A 9,507-nucleotide genomic window follows, 5' to 3' on the forward strand; every position below is an offset into this window, starting at 1 on the left:
AAGGCCCGGATGGGCCGAGAACCTGGAGGCCAGCTTCCCAGTCCCAACGACTTGACAGACAGCGCCGAGGGCAGAGCGTGGCACAAGGGAGGGCTCAGGCAATGCGGGACAGAAGGAGCCTGGCTCGGCCATTCCTTCCCCTGCCTACGCTGTCCCACTCGGTGCCTGTTAAGGCTAACAGATCCCTGGGGGGAATCAGCCTGATCCAGCCTCCAGTCAGTGGCACCCCTGCACCTCCTGCCCAGCTCCTGCCCAGCTCCTGCCCAGGCAGAGGGAGGACATGCAGGTGCCCAGACAAAGTGTCCGGGGCCCAGCAGCGGCGGCGGCCTCGTGCTGCTCCACGTGGGGGAGGTGGATGGTGGCCTGCCAGCTCTCCCACTCATTTCGAGCAGATGGTGGCTTCCCAGGGAGGCCTTGCCTCGCCATCTGCAGAGGCACCTTCAAACCTGGAGCAGAGAGGACAAAATGAACACCTCAGGACCTCCAAAAGCCACCCACTCCCTGTCTGCTTTGGTACTGTCGCCCCCGGAAGGGGGTCTGGAGAAACTGCACCAAAAGGCTGAAGGGACCCCATCTCCACTCTAGGAGCTGAGATTCGGGGCCAGAGCCCAGGGATCCTGGTTCCCAACCCTGTTGCATAAAAGTGACAGTGGGGGGACCCACTAGTTCTTGGGCTTTGAGGTCAGACCTGCATGGACTTGTGTGGCCGAGGGCAAACAACCACACCTCTCTGAGCCTCAGTTTCCACATCAGGAAATCAGGCTGCTCCGAGGCTTATATCAGTTAATGCCTGAAGAACTGGCTGCCACCGCGAAGATAAATAAAGACGACGCTTCTGAGCCGCGGAGAGGGGTGGGGCTGTGCTGGGTGCTGAGCGGCGGGGAGCTAGAAGGAGGCTCTCCAGGCAGCTGGCTGGCCCGGGAGCTGGAGTGTCTAAGGCCAGATCTTGTCCTGAAAATGGAAGGCAGGGCTGGGCAGGCTCCAAGGTGCCCTCTGAGGCAGGGAGCTGGGCGCGGCAGTGGGTGGGCCAAGAAATACAGCAGGAAGGGGTGAGTCTGCCCTGGGGACAAGCCCCTCTCTGTTCCCAGCATCCCAGAGGCCCCAGGGAGCCCGCAGCCGCCCACATCACAGCGCACGAATGCCAAGATGGGGTTCACATATTTTTTTATTCAAATGTTTCTACTTTTTAAAAAACATATATTCTTTAGTTGTCAATGGACCTTTCTTTTATTTGCTTATATATACGCAGTGCTGAGGGTCCACCCCAGTGCCTCACACAGGCTAGGCAAGTGCTCTGCCACTGAGCCCCAGCCCCAGCCCCAGCCCCAAGGTTTAGATATTTCAAGACAGTTCCTTGACAGTCCTGCTGGTCCCAAGAACAGGGACTGGGCTGGCGCTGTTTCCCACCATGTCCCAGCACCTAGACACTCTGTGGCAGCACCCAGATCACCCTGCCCAGTGCCGGGATGACTGGAAGGTGAGCCCTCAGTGCCCCTCAGCCTCACTGGGCAGGCATGGAGAGCCAGGAGCAAAGGCCGGCGTGTCTGGCCCCAAGGTTGTGGTCAAGCTGGTGACAGGGTGGGGTGGGCACCAGGGCTCTGGACCAGCACCCTGTCCTCCTCTTCCCCACTGAGAAGGATCTACTAACCCTTCCTTCCTTCCTTCCTTCCTTCCTTCCTTGATGTTCTTTTCTCTTCCTTCCTTCCGAGTGTTGATGGCTGTATTTCCAAAAAGGAAACATATTTCTCTTTTGCCCCCAATTTTAAAAAATCATATGCTCTCCATTTGAAAAAGTCCAGAAGATACATAAATACTTTAGACATGACCAATCATCATTCCAACACCGGGGGATAACCTTTGTGAACATTTTATTATCAATAATAATAATTGCTGATGGACTGCTGGCTGTCGGCCAAACCTTTGCCAGCGGCTTCAAAATCCACACCATCCTGAGATTTCTTTTGGGGGTGAAGAAAATATTCTAAAATTAGACTGCAGAGATGGTTTCACGACTCCATAGATATACTAAAAATCCTTGAATTATACACTTAACATGAGTGAATTTTATGGTATATAAATTTTTTATTACACCGCAATAAAGCTGCTTAAGGGATCTGCGTCCTCTGGATTGATCCTCCCACGGCTGAGGGAGGCTGATGCCATCAGTTTCCCCATCTCCCTGGGGAAGAAACTGACACTCAGAGAGATAAAGTCCTGTGCCCCTGAGCTGGGTCTCTATCCACGTTTCAGAAGCTTCTTGACTCACCAAACAACACGCTGGAGCCATTCAATCTGGAGCTACATCTGGATTCACCAACAGCTTGATAAGAAGGAGCCCCAGCTCTACCACAGAAGTGCACCCCTGCTCCAGGCCTCCGTTTTCCCATCAGTGAAATGGGAGCCAATGTAGCAGCTCCCTCCCTGCACTGTAGAGGGGATGCCCTGAGGTCCTGGCTGCGGAAGGTCCCACAGAGGGTGCCCACTGGGCAACCAGACCTGGATACTGGCAGGCACTGGGTACCTTCTTTGTACTCCCTCCAGCTGGGGACTGGGGAAGCAGGTGAGCGTGACTCAGCTACAGAGATCCTCCTCCTCCTCCTCCTGGCTAGTGGCCTCCTTTTTCCCTGTGCTGAGACCAGAGGTGTCTGAGCCGGCGGTGATAAAAGAGTAACATGGGAATGAACGGATTCGAGGTGAAAAGTAGCCACGGTCATTGCTGTTGTCTGTCAGGACATCCTAAGAGGAAATAGAGGCCGTACCCCACACCAGGAGGGTCAGGTCGGCGGGGCGGGTGATCGGGGTGGCGCCCTGGAGTAGGTGACGGCTGGAGTAGGTGACGACTCGGAGGAAGGAGCCAGTGAAGCAGGGAGACGGGGCTGGGGCTACGGGGAGCAGCGGGCACCCAGGACCATGGGAAAGGGCTCAGCTCACTCTTCCCATGACCTGTAAGCTCAGGTGGCCCAGGAGGCAGCGGCTGGGGGAAACAGGGCCGGGGGCCAGGCCTCAGGGGCCCAACTCGGGAGCTGGGGCCTGGTTATGAGGGCAGGGTCTCTACAGTAGGCTTCAGGCAGAAGAGGTTAGATGGGGGGCTTGGAGAGTCCCCCACTACTGTGCAGAGAATGGCTTGGGAGGAGAGAGGCGCTGCCCCAGTGGCTGAGGGGGGTGAAGGCAGTAGAGGTCAGGGGTAGGTAGACAGGGCAGGAGGCTGGACTGGATGGGGAGGGTGAGGGGAGGTGGATCCCGGGGCCTCTGGCCAGGGCCCTGGGAAGATGCCATCTAGAAGACCGTCCTGAGTATCTTTCAACCTGATATTCCTTTCCCCCGTTGCCTAGGATAATTCCGAGTTGCTAGAGCTGCTCTCCAGACCACTTTCAGTTTTTTGTTTTTTTTAATATTTATTTTTTAGTTGTAGGCGGACACAATGTCTTTATTTTAATTTATGTGGTGCTGAGGATCAAATCCAGTGCCTCACGCGTGCTAGGCGAGTGCTCTACCTCTGAGCCACAACTCCAGCCCTTGTTTTTGTTTTTGGTACCAGAGATTGAACCCAGGGGCACTTAACCACTGAGCCACATCCCCAGCCTAATTTTAAATATTTTATTTAGAGACAGGGTCTCGCTAAGTTCTGAGGCTGGCTTTGAACTCATGATTCTCCTGCCTCAGCCTCCCAAGCCGCTGAGATTACAGGCGTGCGCCACTGCACCGGGCTCCACTCTCAGTTCTTACCCAGACCTCAGTCCAGGGAGTGGGTAAGAGTGCAGAGACGCCAGGGGGAGCAGAGGAGAGGGGAGACGGGGTGGCACACGTGTGTGGAGACCTGTGCCGCTTCCTGTCCTTCCTCTTGATTTAATCGCTGTGTGACTTCGGGCAGGTTCCCTACCCTCTGTGTGCCATTTGGCCATCTGAAAACCTGGGGTGTTCATTTCTGCTGCTCTGCAAGTGGGATGTTGATTCCAAGAAGACTGAGGTGGGCACTGTCTTCCTTAGACATGGGGAATCGGGCCCTGATCCTGGGTCTCACACTCGGGGACCCTCTGGACTTTGTCCGGCTTCACCCTCCCTGGGGGGCGAGGGGCCAAGGGAAGGTCGCCAGCTAGAGCCGGCAGACCCCTCCCAGGCTACCTTGGGAACCCTGGGATCCCCTCTCAAGCAGTCCCTAGCCCACCCCTGGGTCTGCCTCCTGCAATTGGATTTTGTTTCAGGGGGCAGCATAGGCCCAAGGAGGGTCCTTCTTGGGCCCATGGAGGAGCGGAGAATGAGGGCCGGGTGAGCTCTGGAGGCTCCTGGTGGCGTGAGGTGGACTGAGGAGGGACCAGGGCAGCCCAGGGAGAGGGCCCATCTGTCCCCACCCAGAGGGACCCCAAATCCTAAATTCAAACCCAGCCTACCAGGCGGTTGTGAAGGTGTGTGCGTCAAGGTGGGAGAACACAACGCCTCGTATTTAGCAGCCCCAGCTTGATTTATAGCTGGATTGTTTGGCCATATGGCATGTGGGCCTCCATTTCTGCTCTTGCCCACGTCTGACAACACTGTACCCATGACTGGCTCCTCTGCCGCTGCCCCACCCACCTGCCTGCCCACCCCACCCTCTGCCTTCCCACCCTCTGACCCCGGCCAAAGCCTGGGAAATTCAGTCTCCTGGCACCGGGATCAGATGCTGTCTGCCAGGGTCACCTTTCATTCCTAGCTCCTCTGGGCCACCAGGAGGGGCGGGGTTTGGGCAGAATGTCCCTGGCAGGGCACCTTTCCTTAAGTCCAGCCCCCAGGAATGGATTCCACACGCGGCCCCTGGCAGCACTGCTGAGCATGGGGCAGGTGTGTGCACTGAGGCACACGGAGGCTGGCGCCCAGGGCAGCTGCCACAGCTCTCTGGGGACAGGGACGACAATCCAGCCTCCCCAACCTTCTCAGTCTGGCCTGTGGCCTCTGCCTCTCACGCAGGGTCCTTCACCAGGGTCCTCAACCTCACAGGCTTCTCCCCTCTTGGGGCCAAGCAGGCACCTGGACTGGTTCCCTCTGCTTGTCCAGCCTTACTGCCACCTCCGGAGGGCCTTCTCTGACCCCAGGCCACGGCTTCTCCTCACTCTCAGGCTCCTGTGGGATCCTCGTGGATTTCACAGTCGCCTGTCCTCTCGGCTGGGACCCTCCCGAAGCACAGGTAGGTCCACCTTGTTCTCAGCCCTGTCCCTGGGGCCTGGCACAGGGCAGGCTTCAAGGAAATATCTGCAGTCAGACCCCCTGCCTCAGATCCCAGTTAACCCCTCGTCTTCTCTGGTCTCAGTCTCCCAATCTAAGAAATGGGAACAACAGTGTGCGCCCCAAAGTGTTCGGGGACAGCAACAGAGCTTTACAGTGGGGAGTGGGTGTCTCCCAGAGGAGGTCCAGGCCTGACCAAAGAAGGGCTCTCAGAGGCCAGGGCCAGCACCAGGCCCCTGGGGAAGCAGCTGGGGACCCACATGGGGTGCAGGTAGGCAGCCAGAGGCTCCCAGTGGTCCCCTACCCCACCTGGATGGAGCCGATCCCCTCCCCGACTGTGGCCCCCTCCCAGGCTGCAGGACACCAAGGCCTTGCCTGCCCAGGCCCCAGCAGGGATGAACTGGCGCGTCCTCCACGCCAGGCCCTCGGGTTCCGGCTCTACTGCAGTCCCACCAGGGAGGTGTCATTGTCCCCATTTTACAGATGAGGAGACAGCAGCTGGGCAGGGGTGGAGCACACGCTCCAGGTGGGCCACCCTCAGGCCTGGCTCCCGCCCCCGGCACCTCCCTCTCCGCAAATACCCCCTGCCTCAGCCTTCCCGGGGCTGGAGGGCGGGGCGGGCCCAGCTCCTCTGCCTGCCCGCGAAGGACACGCCTCTGGCCCTGGAGGAGCGCTGGGGAAGGACGCAGGGAGCAGAAGGGCACTGGACAGGCCCCTTGACCTAGGGCCAGGTGTGTGACCACGGATTGCTGGGGCGTGCTGGGGGCCACGGATCCTCCTCTGCACTTACCCCAGAATGAGCTCATCTACTCTCCGGGTTTAGATTCCATTTCTCCACAAACAACTCCCAAATTTCCATTTCCAGCCCGCCTTCCCCAGCTCCTGACACTTCCCTGAGGAGTCTACCGGGCACCTCAGGCTCACTATGTCCAACCCAGCCCCCTCTTCCCTGGCCCCCAATCTGCCCTGCCCCCCCATCCTCCCTGACTCCATCAACGGCGACATTCCTGCCTCGGAGCATGGGTCAAAGAACATTTTTTTTCTTTGTGGTACCCGGGATTGAACCACTGAGCTGCCCCAGGCCTTCTTTCTTTCCCTTTTTTTCTTTTTTAAAAAATTTGAGACAGAGTCTTGCTAAGTTGCTTAGGTCCTCACTAAGTGCTAAGGTTGGCCTCAAACTTGTGATCCTCCTGCCTCAGCCTCCTGAATCGCCGGGATGACAGGCCCTGAAGTCATTTTTGATCCCTCTTTCCCACCTTTTGTGTCCACCCACCACAGATCCTGAACCTCACAATTCTCACCAGAGGTATGGCCCTGCCCGAGGCCCCCGCCTCGTGCCCATGCAGCAGCCACTCTCTCGCTTTCTCTCTGACCCCGTCCCCAAGTCACACACTTGCCAGAATCAGTTAAAGTCACTGAACTTACTTAAAGGCTTCCAAGAAAAGTGAAGACACACACACATTCCTCACCAAGTCCCTGCCTGCCTACCTCTTTCATCTCATCTCTCCTGGCCGGGCACACACCAGCCCCAGGGCCTTTGCCTTTTGTCCTGCCCCAGGGCCTTTGCATTTTCTGTTCCCTGGCCCAGAGTTCTCCCCAGCTACTCTCACAGCTCCTCTCTGTTCAATGCTCACCCTGGTGCCACCTGCTCCTGGAGGCCTTCTCTGCCCTCCCAACGCTGGCCACACTCCTCTGCCTTTGTCTCCTCCCTGCAGAATCCCTGGCCTCAAGGCCCACCTGTGGCCTCCAGGAATGCTTGCTAAATGACCCGAGGAGCCAACCTCCATTTGCCCTTCTGTGAAAGGGGAGTGAAGACATAGCATAGATCTAGACAAGTCCCAGCAGGGTCCTGGGCAGCTGCCGGGCCACCTCCATCGCAGAGCTGGTGGCAAGGTCCTCCTGGGTACCCAGGAGCCCAGACTAGCCTACCTCAGCTGTTTTCCTCCAACGGGATTCCACTTCCTCTCCTGGGGGGGTTGGCTCCTGGGAAGCCCCAGGAGGCAGAGCTACTGTTACCATGCTCACCAGACTGGGGACCCAGCCCTGGGTGGAGAGGTCGGAAGCCTGTGAGGGAGCGGGCAGGGCTGCTGCGGGCCACTGAGCCTCGGTTTCCCTGCTTGGGCCCCGGCACTGGTCCCCTCTCTCGCTTCCAGGATCCCAGTGCTCTCCCACCCCTCCCCCACATTTAGAGGAGGGCTCTTCCAGCTCCCTGGGCCGGTGGGTGTCAGGCACCCTACACATCTTTCTTCGGGGATCCCGGCAAGGGTGTTGAGATGCGGAGGGCAGCAAGAGGGCCAGGCCTCCTGAGCAGAGTTCACACCTCGCTCTGCCACTGGACGAGCCAACAGTGGCTGAATCTGCTGGGGCTGGGGCTGGGCTAGGGGCTGGGGCCAGGGTGGGGCTAGGGCTGGCCTGCTGCCCAGTGGACTCCAAGAAGCGGGAGCCAGGAGCGGCACACAGCTAGACTGGCAACACCTCCCTCTACATGTTTACAAAAGGGCTTTGCCACCCATGAACTCGCGTCCCACAGCCCTGGCTCAGGAAGGCAGGGCAGCAGTTGTCAGGGTTCCCATTCCTCAGATAAGGAAAAGGAAGTCCACACACCTGCACGTTCCCATGCCCAGTGCAGGGACTGGCCCTCAGAGGCTGTTGGTCATGATCAGGAACCAGGGCTTGGAGTCTGACATGGGCTGCACTTCCTGAATGTGTGACCTTGGCAAGGCATCTAATTAACCTCCAGGGTCTCAGTTTCCCCATCTGTAGGGTGGGCATCACATGCCTGCCTCTGGGGGGCTGCTGTGAGCCTGTGGAGGACTCAGCAAGGTGTGGGGCATGAGGGAGGGGCTGCAGGGACAGGAGCTGAGGTCCCTGACTCTATACCCCTGCCCAGACCAGCTGGCCTGGCACAGCAAATATTTAACAAGAGGTAGAATATGGAACAAGTGCTGGACACCCTTGGGTACCGCTGTCTCCAAGGTACCCTCTGCCCTAACCCTGAGTGCTGCACAGGGCTGTGGGAAGGGGCAGAATATGTTTCTCTGCAGCTCTGGGGTCACGTGATCTGAAGGGGTGTTCTGTAGGAGCTGTCCTGGAGAGACAGAAGGCCTCCCTCTGTGCTGACCAGATGGGCATGTCCTGGGGGGAGACTTTCCAACATCCCACAGATACTCAGGTCCTTCCCTTGACTCTCTAGGGTTGGCAGTGGTCTTCCCAGGACATTTGAGGGGCAGGAACAACTATCCAGTCCATTCCAACTGTTATATTAAACATGTGACAACTGAGGGTCAGAGAGGGCAAGAGACTTGCCTGAGGTTTCAAAGCAGAACCTGGATGTCACCCTACAGAACTGCTGTCCCTTGGGGGGAGGGGCCCCTGCCTCCTTTCCCACGTGCCAACCACTTCCTTAGCCATGAAGGTCATCGGAAGAAAGCCAGGTTCCTGGAGAGTGGAGGGATGTTGATGATGGAGGGGAAGGTCAGTGTCAGCTCTCCTGCCTCCTGCCTCAGCCTGCCCAGCCCCCCATCCGCTTCCAGCACCAGCGGAACCCTCTCTGCTCCTTCTCAGCACCAGAAAGCCACCTCTATCTTCTCCGTCTCAGAGGGGAGCCTGGAGTGTCACGACCTGCCCGCGCCCCCCCATCCCAGGACGCTTTGTCTTTGCGTTTGCTCCCCACTCTGTCACCTGGCCCTCCCAGCGCCTTGTGGGATCAGAGGCGGGAGGGGGATTAGGTTCTGCAAATGGCTCCCCCGGCCCGCCTCCTGCCTCCTGTCTTAGTCATCTCTGCCCTCCGCTGCCTGCTCCCTCCATCACAATCCCTCTGCCAGGCCTTGGGGAGGACGACACTGGCAGGCGCCCCCGACCCAGGGGCAGCGGCGAGGCCAGGGGCGGCAGCTGAGAAGCGACCCGAAGTGTTTTCTCCCCCCTCCCCTTCCTCGTCCGCAGCCGCGCCCCCTCGCGCCGCGCTGCGCACGGATGGCGGCGGGAGCCGCAGAGGTGTGTGTGTCAGCGGGGAGACTGCCTGGTCCTCGATGCCCACGGGGCTGTGTCCTCTTCCAGGACCTGGGGGAGGTCCCTTGTCACGGTCCAGGGGCTGACCCCTTGGAGCCTAGGAAAGGGGGCACTGCCCCGGGGGTGCTGCCCGGTCCTAGGGTCTCCCGGGCCGAAGGGAGGCGCTGAGTAATGCGGCCCCCGCGGAGACCATTGGGTCTGGGGGCACCTCTCTGCTCCCGGCAGAGCGCTGTCTCCCCTAAAGGACGGGGCGGAGGAGGGGGCGTGATTCCGTGGCCCGGGGCTGGCCGACGACTGCAGACT

At 59.0% G+C, this 9,507-nt stretch overlaps 1 protein-coding gene across 1 annotated transcript in view; it reads right to left on the reverse strand.

Annotated features, from left to right (window-relative positions):
- The window catches only part of Dnm1 (dynamin 1), a 41,275-nt gene that overhangs the window by 31,304 nt on the left and 464 nt on the right, over positions 1–9,507 (reverse strand).

This window comes from Marmota marmota, unplaced genomic scaffold, assembly GCF_001458135.2.
Source record: "Marmota marmota marmota unplaced genomic scaffold, marMar, whole genome shotgun sequence".
NCBI classification, from domain to species: domain Eukaryota; kingdom Metazoa; phylum Chordata; class Mammalia; order Rodentia; family Sciuridae; genus Marmota; species Marmota marmota.